Genomic DNA, 15,142 nt, shown 5'->3' on the forward strand with positions numbered 1-15,142 from the left:
CAGGGTCATAGGAGGTGGGGATGTTCACAGACTCTCAAGAATGTTGGGTTTAATATAGATAACGAGAAGCCACTGAAGTATTTTCAGCAGGTTGGTCAGATTTACCTTTTGGGTAGGCGAAGCTTGGTGGCAGTGTGAGGAAACCGTTTCATTTGTTAGGCGAGTTCGTTTTAGATAACTGGTTGCACAGGACATTGTTATTTGGCATCTCCACCCCGCCCCCCACACACACATACCATGTTCTTGGTGATATTGACATAAAGCACAAACACGTAAATAGGATTATATTAAGAAGTTTCATTAACATCAATGACTAGATCATATTTACCTGAAACAAAAGTGTTCGAACCACATACACATGCTGAGAATTCTTAGGTAAATAATCTCAGCCCAAACTGCTCCTCTCACACTTTATGCATTTTATGGACCAGCCCAACCTTGGATGTACACTTGCTTCCTTCCTCCTCATACAGCTGAGTCTTGGAGTTCACCAGGAATCCATCTGAGGATCTCTCAGCTGAAACCCCTTGCCCACCTGTCGGCACAGGCTTTCATTCTCTGCCCTCTGTGCCCTAAAAAGACAGCGGCCATCAGAAGCTGTGGGCTGCCTGCCCACCATCTACCCAAAGCACTCTTATCACTAAAACTGTCAGCTATCACTAGAAGAAAAGGAAGCATATTGATTTCTGCTGGTGCTAACATTCTCATTTGGGGGATTTCTGTATTACCAGAGAGTTACTTACTAACCCCATGGTTCCTGTTTAACTTAGACCACAGTCCAAGTCTGCTGTCTGCCCTCTTGAAGTTATAACCCTTGCCCCAGTCCAAGGCAAGATCAGAAATGAGGAGACCAATTAGGAATCTACTGCAATACCCTGGATGAGAAATCCCGAAGGACCAAACCAAGACAGAGGTCAGATGGAGAGGAGAGGCGGGACTCAGGAAATAAATGAGGTATAGAGCTGGCAGGATTTGGTGGGTAGTTGGACCTAAAGGGTGAGAGACAAGCTTCATGTTTCTAGTTTGAGTGTTGAGAAAGGTGGTACCATTCCAAGAAACAGTAAAATATAGAAATAAAATTAGGTTTTAGGGGAAGATACAAAGTGGAATTTTGAATATGTTCTTTGAGGTATCTATGGGTATCCAAGTGGAGATTCCAATTAGGTACATGTGTCCGAATCTGGTGAGAAGTCATGACTTGGGGTACAAGCGTGGGACTTGTAGTTCACAGGAGGTAGTGAAAATTATGAACCTGAATGAGAAGGCCCACTGGGGATAGGCAGAGGAGAAAGAGCCAGAAAATGAGGACAGTGCTCTGGTGGACCAAAATGTCTATGGAGAACACAGAGGATGAAGTGCTCATGACAGACTGAAGAATGGGTACCAAATGAGGGGACCCAGGATAATTTATAGAAACATTAAATACATTGTACAATACCATGCCTTTTAATGCAAGCTGGTATCTAGAAAATGTAAAAATGGTTTGTAAACTATAGAACATTCTAAAGATATAGGATATTATTACAAGCTTGTAGTTTGATTTTATGCAGTGTTTTATAACTGTATATGTGCATATATATTTGCGGATGTAAATTATATATATATATATATATGTATATATATATATATATATATGATTGGAGATTGAACAAAAGCAGATGGAATTTGGAGGGAAAGTCCTTGAGAGAAAGGAGCCTCAATAGGAGATGCTGAGGAGAGGAGCAAAACTGAACAGCTAGAAGTCTGTGGAAGCTGAACAGAGTCTTAGCTATTGTCCAACACAGGGGCACAGGCTTGGGGGTTTGTATCCCACCAAGTTGGAGGAACTTGGTAAAAGCTTGAGGATTCCCTTTTTTTTCTTCTTCTAAATCTTTTATTCTGAACTAATAATAGATCACAGGAAGTTGCCGAGACCGGTCCCGTGTATACTTCACTCATTTTCTCCCATGGTTGTATCTTCTGTAACTGTATCACGATGTCAAAACCAGAAAATCAACATTACAGAATGTGTGCAGTTCAATGGCATTTTATCACAGGTGGAGATTTATGTAACCACTACTGCAATCAAGACACAAAACCATTCCATCACCACAAAGAGCTCCCTCGCGTTACCCCTTTATAGTCATGCCCCCCACCACTATCTCACTATCTCTAATCTTGACAATAACTAATAAGCTCTCAATCTCTATAATTTTGTTATTTTCAGAATGTCGTATATATGGAACCAGATAGCATATAGCCTTTTGAAACTGGCTTTTTTCCACTCAGCATAATGCTCTTGAGATCTACTGAAATCATTGTGTGTTTCAATAGATCCAATGGCTCCATTTTGTTGCTGAATAGTGTTCCATTAGCCATTCACCTAATGAAAGACAATTTTGCTTGTTTCAAGTTTCCATTTTATTACAAGTATTCAAGTATTATGTTTCATTATAAATAAAGCTGCTATGATCTTTTGTGTACACAGAAAATTTCACTTCTCTGGAATAAATGTTCAGGAGTACAATTACTAAATATGGTTTTCCTTTTGAAATACCATGCCAGCCGTGCTTTGGTAGTAAAATCTGTGTTCCAGGACTAAGTAACAGCCTTAAAACTTAGGAAAAAACTGAATAAGATCACTCTAAAAAAGCTTAACATCTCTCTAACAAAGCTTAAAACCAAGCCTCCCCATGTTCATGGTGAATGGCCAGTAATTGAACCGCCTGGAAGATAAAACAGACAATATGAATAGGCTTATATTTATAAAAGAAATTTAATCAATAATTAATAACCTTTCAGGGGCGCCTGGGGGGCTCAGCTGGTTAGGCGTCCAACTTCAGCTCAGGTCATGATCTCTCGGTTCGTGAGTTCAAGCCCCATGCCGGGCTCTGTGCTGACAGCCCAGAGCCTGGAGCCTGCTTAGGATTCTGTGACTCTCTCTCTCTGTGCCTCCCCTGCTTATGCTCTGTCTGTCTCTCTCTCTCTGTCTCTCAAAAAATAAATAAATGTTAAAATGATTTTTTTGATAAAAAAATAATAACATTCCAAAACGGAAAGCACCAGGCCCAGATGGGTCTACTGGTTTATTCTACCAAACATTTAAAAAAGAAATGATATGAATTCTCTACAACGTCTTTCAGAGGCTATGAGAAGGAATGGTTCCTAGCTCATTCTGTAAGGCCAGCATCACCCTGATATCAAAACAAGACAAAGACATTACAAGAAATGAAAACTGCAGGCAATCTCTCATAAATACAGATGCAAAAAAGAATCTCAAGAAGAGAGCAAATGGAATTCAGTAATGTGTAAAAAAAATTATATACCTCAACCAAGTGGGATTTGTGCCAAATATGCAAGGCTAGTTTAACATTTGAAAATCAATTTATGTAATCTATCATATCGTTAGGCTGAAAAAAGAAAGATCACATGATCATATCATAGATGCAGAAAAAGAATTTGACAAAATCTAATACCCATTTATTATAAAAAAAAAAAACCTCTCCGTAAACTGGGAATAAAGGAGAACTTCTTCGACTTGATAAAGAATATCTACAAAAACTCCACAGCTAACATCATACTTGATGGTGAAGTGTGGTTTATTCAGACAGTAGAATATTATTCAGTGCTACCAGGCCATGAAAAGACCTTAAATGCATGGAGGAGCCTTAAATGCATATTCCTAAATGAAGGAAGACAATCTGAAATGGCTACATACTATATGATTTCAAAAGATGACATTCTGGAAAAGGCAAAACCAGTGAGACAGTAAAACATCTGTGGTTGTCAGGGGTTGAGGAAAGAGAGTGGAGAATGGGAGCTCAGAGGATTTTTTTTTTTAATTTCTTTTTTTTTTTTTCAACGTTTATTTATTTTTGGGACAGAGAGAGACAGAGCATGAACGGGGGAGGGGCAGAGAGAGAGGGAGACACAGAATCGGAAACAGGCTCCAGGCTCTGAGCCATCAGCCCAGAGCCTGACGCGGGGCTCGAACTCACAGACCGCGAGATCGTGACCTGGCTGAAGTCGGACGCTTAACCGACTGCGCCACCCAGGCACCCCCTCTCAGTGAAAATATTCTGTATGATACCCTAATGATGGATGCATGTCATTAGACCTTTGTCCAAAGCCAAAGAATGTATAACACCAAGAGTGAATCTTAACATAAAATATACTTTAGACAACGATGATGTGCCAATGCGGACTCGTCAGTTGTAACAAATGTACCACTCTGGTGGAGGCTATGTGGGGGGGGGGGGCAGGGAATATATGGGAAACCTCTGTACCTTCCCCTGTGAACCTTAAACTGCCCTAAAAAAAATAAAGTCTTAATGAAAAGAATTTTTTTAAAAAGGTAATTGTATGGGTCATGTATAGTGGTTAGAGTGTGGGCTGCCTTGACTTTTGTTCCAGCTCTAATGCTTCCATATTTCATTTTTCCCCATGCTTTTCCATTTGACCTTGGGGCTTTCTATCCCTAGAGAAAACTCTGAGGTTCCCGAGGAATCATGGCATGACTGCTGCAGTATTCCTCAGCCTTTGCATTCTTTCCTTGAACCCTCCAGCTTAGCTCTTTACCTTTTCAAATAAGATGTGTTTTCTGAACACTTTGCTTCTGAAGAGGTTATCACCGGAAAGCCTTCGAGAATTTCTCTGGCGTGTGTGTGTGTGTGTGTGTGTGTGAACATGTTCTTATAAGGTAAGATGATATTAATGAAAAAAGAGAGGCAACTCCTTCTCAGCTGGGCCCAAATCCAAGGCATCTTCCTCACCTAAAACACCGACTATGCAAATGCCGTTTCGCATGCTTAAATCCTTTGCCTTGCTCCAAGCTAATGGTTGATGGTACAAGCAACAAGCTTGGAAATTCAGGTCACAGCCTGACATGCAAACCGTGGGGAATGACATATTCGGTAGAGTATGAATAACATGAAGCCGTCAATGCAGTAGTATCTGCTGGGCTCCTGTTCCTGCGTTTTGGAGATTGTATTATGTGCAGATATCATTACCTCCTGTTATTGTTTGCTTCTTTTCCCGGTGCTTTGTCTAACACTTGGTCTCATAGGATGCCATTCAGAGACTGACAGGTGGCCTCTGGAGTGGAAAGGGCTTCCCATGCAAGTCTAAAGGGCAATGGCTATTCATAATTAGACCTGACAGTTATTAAAGTTTGCCAGTGTGCCTGCCTTTGTGGAGAAGAAGACTAATGGGACCACTAGAGATGGCAAGATATTCTGCTACCTATGGTGAGTTCCACCAATGAGTCTGCAACTTGGCTTTAGAAAGGTTGCAGTGGGAATTCGGGATCCCAGGGCTCCCTGGAAAAGTTGCAGTTCCTGAGTCTAAGCACGTTAGATTGCCAGTAGTTAAGATGGTCATACGGTTCACTTACATAAAACACGTCATGACTTCTCACCGATTTTAGGAAACAAAGGAAAAAAAAGAAAAACCTCCTTCACCTGCCTGCCCCTATGTCATGTGAAATATTTACTAAATATTTCTCCAGCCTCATCTCATAGCACTCTCCACCTTACGATGTAAATTCTATTTCAATCCCTCTTCCCGTCACATTCTGCCTTCCACGGTGCTCTGCCTCTGTTTCTCCCTCTGTCCACAATTCTCTTTTTTTCTCATTAACTCGTACTCACCCACGTCTTAGCTCAAGGGAAGCTCCCTCAGAGAAGCTTCCCTTGATAACTGAATAGGTCAAATCTCTTTTAATATTTGTTTCCAAAGATTAAGATATAGGAAATGAAAATGGTCTTCTTCCTTCTCTAGTTGGGAAACTCCTATTTAGACTTCAAACTCCAGCTCAAATGTCCCCTATGCAATGGGGTCAGTCATTTCCAAATTCCTCTGGTCAGTCTTTGTGTCATGAGCTATTCTTATCTCTTCTATATCCCTTAGAGATTTGTTTGGTTATGTATCTGCTCACAATTCTGTCTGTTCACTCAATTTTTGGCTCTTGAGGGACAAGAACTTTATCTTACTCATCCTTATGTTCCTGGTTCCTATTCATTAACAAATGTTTGTTGAATGAATGAATGATTGTGTGAATAAAGTGAAAAAATGAAGGAAAGCATACAAGAAAACATATAGTCTTTATTTATGAACATGGTGATTGTCATATTCCTGAGTATTCATTTCTTTTTTTTGTTTGTTTAAACCAGATACCTCTGACTATGGATCAAGATATACCATTTGTAGTGGACTTCCTATTTTTTTTTTTTTTTTTACCTATGCTTCCATTTTTTTTTTAAACCATAATTTATAGTTTAAAATGTTCTCTTATTCCCTTACACTCCCATCTGGTAATGACATATCCTTAGCATTTCCCCACCCAAATCTCGATTCTAATCCATGCAACTTTACCTCTCCTGTGTTCCATTCAAAGTAATGGCTAGTCGATACGATCATTTAAGCTCAGTCAATTTGCTAATTGGAAAAGCGCTTCAGAGATAGGTCATCAGGCCCCTCACTCTTCTTCTTTCTGGTGGCCTAATCCAATAGTGACCGAGGCTGTGGCAGTATCAGTCAGGAGGAGTGCATTCAGCTTCAAGTGACTGGAAACTTGACCAGATTGGCATAAACAAGGAAGAGGTTCATTGTTCTCTTATATTAAGAAGTCTGGAGGTAGCTAGTCCAAGTCTGATGCAGGTAATCAAGATTGTCTTCAATTGTCCAGAGTCCTTGTAACCTCATGCTCTACCATTTTTTTTAATGTTTATTTTATTTTTGAAACAGAGAGAGACGAAGCATGAGCGAGGGAAGGGCAGAGAGAGAGGGAGACACAGAATCCAAAGCAGGCTCTAGGCTCCGAGCTATCAGCACAGAGCCTGACGCGGGGCTTGAACTCGTCAACCACGAGATCACGGCCTGAGCTGAAGTAGGACGCTCAACAGACTGAGCCACCCAGGCGCCCCTGCTCTACCATTCTTAATGTCTTTCATCATCTTGATTACAAGGTGGCTCCTCCACTATGAGGCTTTGCATCTTTATTCTAGCCAGGAAGAATGGAAAAGAGTGAAGGGCAAATCAGTCAAGAAACATGCCAGCCAAACTGATCCCTTTATAAGCTTTCTCAAGAGCCAAACATGATGGTTTAAGTCTCATTGGCTGGAACTGTGTCACATGACCACCCTTAGCTGCAAGGGAGGCTGAGAAATCAAATATTTATTTAGGCGTTGTTGATCAAGACAAAATTAGGATCCTTTCAGTAGGGAGGAATAAGAGAGATGGCTATTGGATCAAGACCTAGCGTTATATACCACAGAGCCTTTACTAAGTATCCTAATGAGCCACAGAGCCACCATGTTTGAATCCCTTTCCTGTTGGCATTTTCTCAAATTGTGAGGAAAGGCTTGTTCCTGCCCAGGACCTGGAGATATGTACTGTTCTCTTTGTAAAGCTGTGTCACCTAGCTATCATTTGGGGTCTCCCTGTGCTTATATTAGTCAGGGTTCTCCAGAGAAACAGAATCAATGATAGATAGATGATAGATAAATAGATAGATAGATAGATAGATAGATAGATTCAGATATTATTTATACATCTACATCAAGAGATCTATTTTCTATCTATCTATTTAAAGAGAGATTTTAAGGAATTGCCTCATGTAATTGTGGAAGCTAGGAAGTCTGAAATCCATAGGGCAAGCTGGCAGACTGGAAATTAAATTAAGAGTTGATGTTGCAGTCTTGAGTCCAAAATCTGCAGGGCACAGCATCAGGAGAGAAACTCGGGCAGGGTTTCCATGTTGAAGTCTTTAGGCAGAATTGTTTCTTCCTTGAAAACCTCAGTTTTTGCTCCAGAAGCCTTCAACTAATTGATGATGCTCACCCATATTATGGAGAGTAATCTACTTTACTCAAAGTCTACTTATTATAAATATTAATTACATCTAAAATGTTTTTACAATACTTTCAAGACTGGTTTTTGACCAAATACCCAGCACCATAGCCTAGCCAAGTTGAGACATAAAATTAACCAACATACCCCTCGAGATCTAGTTCAAAACCATAGCCTGAGGAATACAATGCCCTTTTCAAGATGGCTGTACATTCCTTGAGGATTTTGTTTTTAGGGTCACCTCAGACTCCATAGCACATCCTGCTGTGCAGCTTCCATCTGACATCCCAGTTCTGCCCTGAGATTCAAACCTGCTCTCAGTATCCTGTCACAAAACCATCACTTGCATACTGCATTTGTGGATTTTACAGACTGCCCTCAAGATTTGTAGAGTACGGCGCTATCCTTCCACCATTTCCCAAATCCTTCTCCCTTCCCTTGTCAGCACCTCCCTTTTGGACTGATCCCCCACCAAAGACGCAAATTCTCTCTCCCAATTTAGGCAAAATTATTTCCTTTCTTGGATATTGAAAATTACAAATTTTCAGGTGTCTGGGATCTACCTCAAGGCTTTATCAACACAGTTGTCCCAACAAAGACATTTTTCCAATTGGAATTCTGGTGCCATCACTAAGATGATAACACTTTTTTAACCTCTTCACACCCAGGAGTGTGAGACTAATACACGTGGCTCTTGAGAGAGTTCAAGCTTTCCAGAGAAAACAGAGTAATAGAAGCATATAGGGAGAAAGATCCCAAGAAGGCATTACAACACAGAATAGTTGCCATGTTCTCGTGTCAATGAGCCCAAGCTCCTTAGTGTGGCTCACAAGGTCCTCGACTTCCTAGCCACTTTTCTCATGCTGTTTACCCTCGAATTAAACACGTAAACATGTTCCATGTTAAACTACCAGCTATGCATGTCTTTGTCCCTGCTGTTGCTTGTGTCTATAATGTTCTATCTACCTCTCTCTTTCTTTGCCAGTCACCCTGGTGAATTCATCCTTCTGAGAAGCTTTTCCTGACTCCTCCAGGGAGAATGCTCTCCCAAGAGGACCCAGGAACTTTAGTACTCTCCATTCCCTTGTGCCTGCTATAGCATTAGGACCACAGCTCAATAAATACTTGTTGAATTGGATCGAATTCAAATGAATTGGCACACGACGTGTTTCATCCTTAGAGATTTTCTACCCAAAGTCATTATGAAGCCAAGGAAAATTTCATCTCTAGGTCCTATATTTAAAACTACTGTTACATTGTAATGCACTAACCCAGAGCTTTTCACTTTTAATAGGAAAAAGAGATCTTTCATATAGACCCGTGAGAATATATTTGAAGACCCCTTGATATTTCTGAAGACTACATCATAGAGACACTGACTTAAAAAAAAATCAAGTTTTGTTCTATGGAAGAAGACGTACAAATGGGAAATATTACTCCAAAATACAAGTGTTGTCTTTATAACTGGTAAAACTTTTGTCTTAGATTATTCTTAAAATTCAAAGGAAAAATGTCTAGGATTCCTAAATACTATTCAGACCAATTTCGGAAACATGGAGATCATAACTCATGGGGCAGGTTTCATGACAATGTAAGAGTGAGACCTTAAGACAGAGCATCTGGTCTCCATACCAAGACAGTGTTGATATCCATTTCACGGATTCACATTCAGCAAGGCCAAAGGCAAATCTGTGAACTACAGCCCCAGGTGGCTGACAATACCATTAGAACAAGACTCCCAGCTGTCTCCCCTGATCCCCAAAGGTCTTTTTCCCTCTTCTCTTTAGTCCTGCCATTGTCCCTGAGAAGAGCACATAGAAGCCTGGAAGTTTCCTGAAGACCCTCCACATTAAGGCAGGCTGGTCCCACGAGCTTAGTTCATTGTTCACCCAAGCTTCACTCCTTTTCCAAATCCACAAACTGCTGTCTTCCCGAGGTCTTACAAAAACATTTGAAATTTGAAAACTGTTATTTCCTGTGTCAACAGGATGTCACACATGCCAGTCCCCTAAAACCTGCCATCCACCAAAATGTGGCTGGCAGCACCACCTACACTGGAATCACTTTGGGATTTTGTTCAGAATGCAGATTCTTGGGCCCTACCCTTGGCTGTCTCCCACTACTTGCCTCAAGGAGCTCCTTCATTGGCAAGGAGATGCTCTGCAGTCTTTCTACTCACCTGGGTTCACTCCATTAGCTCATCGTGTCCTGTTTGTTTTCACGGGCAGCCTGCAAGCCCTGCCTTCACTGCAGTTCTGGCTCCAGGATCTCCCAGGGATGCAGCAATGGATTATTTCTGTGTGTGCAAACCACTCACCCTGGACATTCAGAGGTGGGTTCTGGCTGATGAGCTTTGAGATCCTAATCTTACCAGAGGGCAGCCTGCCGAGTGAAGCCTGGGGCAGTCCGCTCGGCTGCCAGTGCTCTTTTACTCTCCAGTAGCTTTCTGACTCCGAGGGGCCCTTGGGTTTATACCAAACACAGAAAATGAAGTCCAAACATTTTCCTCTTCACCAACTTCTCCATCTACGGCTGCTTCCAAGGAGCCTCTGTAAGAGGGCCCAGCTCTATGAATTGGTGCCTCAGTCAATTTCCCTGTATCTGTCTGTTCTTGGCCTTCCTGCTCCCATTGCTCAGGCAGATCGCAGATGCCTCCTTTGGGATCTGGAGCTTGCCAGCCCACTTTGGATTTGGTTGTACCTTTTGCCGGAGTCTGTGTTTGCCCAAAATGGTGCCATGGGTTTTTCTCATGCCTGGCAGTTGCAGACCAGCCCCATGTCCTTTTATCCTCTTTCCAGCCCTTACTCCTGGGACTGGAAGAGGAATTTACAGCAACCAATTTGGGTCCTTGGCTGGAAAACTATGTAAAAAAAAAAAAAAAAAAAAAAAGAGTTATATAACCCAAGGATGGAATTTTTATTTTATTTTATTGTTTGCTCGTTGTGTGCCATTAAGATAAAAGGATTCGTTCGTGCAAATGAATGATGTTGATAGATTTCTAAAGAAAGAAACAAAAGGAAGAGCCACATATATTAATTGATATGAACCTATAACAAAGACACTTGAGGACTCACTTCCTTGGCCTTATTGGCTACGTGGTCACTCAGGTTCCCAGAAATTCCAACAATAGCATATGCCTGAGCTTTCAAGGGCAATGGCAGTAACCTCATCTGAAGTGACAGGCTCTCATGTTGCCTTATCTACCATTGATGTTTCCCTAAAGAGAATATTTGAGTGGATTATCCAGAATATTATGCCTCCATGGGGGAGAGTTCAGAGAAAGCTTCAGAGCAGACGGGCTCCCTTGGGCTCAGGTCAGAAATGATTGCCTTCAGCTTACAGACCTTTTCTTGGCCCTATAAATGGGGACGGGTACAGCAGGTTGGTTTCATCTGCACAGCTCATACAACGCATTGAGGTCACCTTCACAGGGAAAATAACCAATAAGGAGGTTTTCCCAGAGGCGGGATATGTAGGCAGCTAACATATGTGGCATCAGGAACTCCTTCTGGGTCCTTCCAGAAGATCCCTCCAAGGAGAAGGGGAGCGCTGGCTAGGAACATGAATGAGATGGACTTAAGGAGGTTCTCTGAGTCCCCACTCTGCTGAGTCCCCACTCTGCACCACTACCCATCACACCATAAATGGAAGTGGCCAGACAATTGGGGTTATCATCTGTGCTAGCATGAGAGAAAATTATAGGCCGAGATGTAGCCATCATCCTGACCTCTACATGCCCTTCACTCTATTCATGACTTTGGGCAGATTACTCCGACCCATCTGAAATAGGTGATGATACACATTCGGTCATTGCAATGAACAAACTGGAGGGTTTGTGTGTATAATCCCCTCTATTTCAGCTCCATAATTTTATGTTGATTTCGCGCTTTTCATGATGCCCCTTGACCAAATGTCACAGGCACCGACCTGCCAGCAGGCAGGGGTTTTGTTTACATGGAACTTTAGGCTGGTATTCCCCAAATGCTCTATACCCACCTCCGTCATCCTTCTCTCAATGAGATAATCCTCCTAGAAGACAAATACCAGCTTCAGCTTTTCTTTGTCAACAAATTTCACCAAAAAGGTCCAAGAAAGTCTAGAAAAAAAGACCCTCATAAAAGCATCCTATTCAGTAAGCAGAGAGATTTCCAGCTCTGTGAGGGCCTCTTTATAGCCTTACATGATAAAAACAAACAAACAAACAAAGAAACAAACAAAAAACATTGGCAGACCATGGTGGCTTCCCTCCCCTCCCCCCAAATTATGCTAAAAATGCTTTGAGGAGCTGTTGATTTGAGAAAATATGTAATGATAAAATAAACTCAGTAGCCCTTTTTAGTTGAATGTATACCTTACAGATCACAAGACCTGCATACATTTCTAAAAATAGCCACGCACACCTGGGAGAGAAGTATTCTGCAGCAGTTTGCAGATACTGCTGATATCACAGACCTCTTGTAGCAATTCTATATTGGAGCCCATGTCAGAAAATAGTTACCTAGGGCTTTTGCCCTGTTCTAGGGACCTGTGTTTCTTCTACCCAGAATGCAAGGGCATCCAGACCAGGAAGTGTCCAAAAGACTCAATATGTTTCCAAATTCTCTCCAATCCGGAGAACTCCAAAAAGCTGAACGAGAGGATTTATTCTGGGGTAAAACAGGGATTCTGATCTCTTCCGGAATAAGAGTGGAATATCTGATCAAATTTCGGCTTTTAAGCTGTAGGGAGTTATCTAAATGTCTCACCTTTCCCCATCCTCAAGAGTCCTGTAGATCAGCTCTGTAGCCTGATTGGGCCATAAGTCTGAGAGCTGTGCTTCTGTTTTAAAGCCAAGTTAGAGAGTCAGGAGTCCCAACTTCGCTACTTAGAGATGTAACGTAGAGTGTCAGTGGTAGTCATTAATGCTAGATGATAGGATTATGTGTCTTGACCTTCTTGTGTTGCGGTGGGACCATGTAACTAGTTCTGGCCAGTCAATTTTGAGAAAACGAGATGGTGTCACTTCCAGGTCAGATCATGTCATTGCCATTCTGAGACCCTTCAGGGATTTCTTCCCCTCGAGCATCTGACCCATGGCATCAGAGATGGTGGTAGTTCTGCTAAACTGAGTCTCTGAAGACTGATGAGCGAGCATCCCTGCTGAACTATGACGGGCAGGTAGTATGATGCAAAATTCACCTTTGTTGGGTTAAGCCATTGTAACTCTGTAGTCACGTGTTCCTGTAGCACAACCTAACTTAACTTGACCAGACAGACAAGGTTATGTTGCATCATGGTTTTATGTTTTAGGTTCCTCAGCAAAATTAAATGGAAAAGTGAAATTTTTTAAAAAATTTTTTATGAAAACAAAATCCTATCACTCCAACCTCTCTCTGATTTGACTCGAATTGAGTTGGTTTTTAGGAGCGGGGAGCTGAGAAAAGGCAGCATTGCCAGGGTATGGGTCTGCTGGCAAACCTCTGGCCAGATTCCTTCTGAATCTGCCCCTTCCGAGTGAGCCACACAGGCAAGGCAAAGAGGGGCAGACCCTCTCAGAAACTCAGGAAACATGGGACTGAGCCTTTTGTGGCTGTATAGTTGTCAATCTAGTTCTTTTCATGGGCACAACCTTTTTTGTGCTTGAGTTTAAATGGCATTTTGAATCTTGGCCAATTTGAATCATTCTAGCCCCTCACCCTGATCCTCCCCGGGACTCATGAATACACTTGGGTTTGTGTTTGGACAGTTGCAATGATGTATTTCAAACCCACTGTTTAGCTGCACACTCTAATGACGGGCAAGGACTAATTGGGCACTTTGGCACATGTCAGGTTCTAAATGCAGGGATGAAGGTTCTAATGGTAACAGAGGGAGAAATAGATTTGTCCTGAACTTGGTAGCAATGTCACCACGTCAAGCTCTGCCAACATGATGTTTGAACATTTCCAGACCTGGGACTTTTCTAAAAAATGGAAAAGCACCCTGGAACCACTCATGAAACAGGAAAACAAAACTCTGCTTTAAAACACCTTTTACAAATCCCAGTGCTTTGGGCCTGACCCTTTTGGGTGAAGGCTTTTTAAATAGCATGATATTTAAACTTGGGCCAACATCATTGTTTCCCCATCGCCATTTCCCTTCCTCTGATAGACATCTCATTATTAAGCATCATATTATTAGCACAAATGCTTTCTGTAGAAACATAAAGGCAAGGATGCTTATTAATCAGAAACCAAATTTTCTATTCAGGCTCATAATCAGGGATCTTGGAAAATGTGAATACGCTTATTTAGTTGGAGAGACTGAGAGCAGCATCTTTCCATGGTACTTGATCTCCTAGGATGATAATGTCCTGGGGAAGGTGTACTGAGACATAGGAGAAACTACTTAAAGCACAACAGCCCTGGGGTATCTGCCAGGGAGAGTCTTACAGGAATCAATGGACTCCTATGAAGTGTGATGTGAAGAGAGCCAAGAAAGTTATGCCACTGAAAAATCTCTCCCACTGGTTTGCCTGCATTTCCAAGGTTAGAGATTCATTCCTTCTTACCTTAAGGATTTTGCATTTTAGGAAATGCAGTCAGTTAGTAAAATCCATAAACTCTGAGGTCATGCTCCCTGCATTTGGATCCTAGCTCTGCCACTTACTGGCTGCATGACCCTAGGGAAGTTACCTATAAATTCTCTGAGCCTCAGTTTTCTCACTTATAAAATGGGATGAAAAGTGTCCTGCCTCATAGAGACACCGTAAAGATTAAACTGAGATGTACGTAACACACAGAAGTGATCTGATATCAAGTTTCTAATGTGGAGCTCAAGTTCTGCAAACAGCCAAGGGTGGTGGCAAGGTCATCCAGTAGAGGAGGAGTTACTTCTGGGCCCAGAAAGTTCCCCTTGACAAGGACTTCTGGGATTTCCTGTTGCTGCATAACCTTCCCAAAGTCAGTTCTAAACTTCCCAAACACTGGTAATGTAGGTGTGAAATGTAGTGGTGAGGAGGGTGAAAAGACAGAGCCATCCCCTTTCTCTTGGAAGGTGTTGGGGCCACTAAAGAAATCCTGGGCCCCATCAGCTGAAACTGGTTTTAGAAAGTAATCAGTTAATGAGTTAGGCTAATTTTCTGACTCCAAATGCTAAAGTGACAGGTCTTCTTTCCTCCATACATTCTTTTTTAAAGCAAAAGACCATTAAAAAGGAACGATGGGTAGTCTACCTTACCCAAGAATGTCCAAATACCTTTTCAGAAATTGTAGGATCTCAGCTCCCGGGGAGGGCGGCCAGCTCCCCAGCCCTTCTCTGTACTCAGTCCCGGGGACCGAGCTCACAGGATGCGTGC

The sequence above is a fragment of the Prionailurus viverrinus genome, chromosome B1 (assembly GCF_022837055.1).
Source record: "Prionailurus viverrinus isolate Anna chromosome B1, UM_Priviv_1.0, whole genome shotgun sequence".
In the NCBI taxonomy this organism is placed as follows: domain Eukaryota; kingdom Metazoa; phylum Chordata; class Mammalia; order Carnivora; family Felidae; genus Prionailurus; species Prionailurus viverrinus.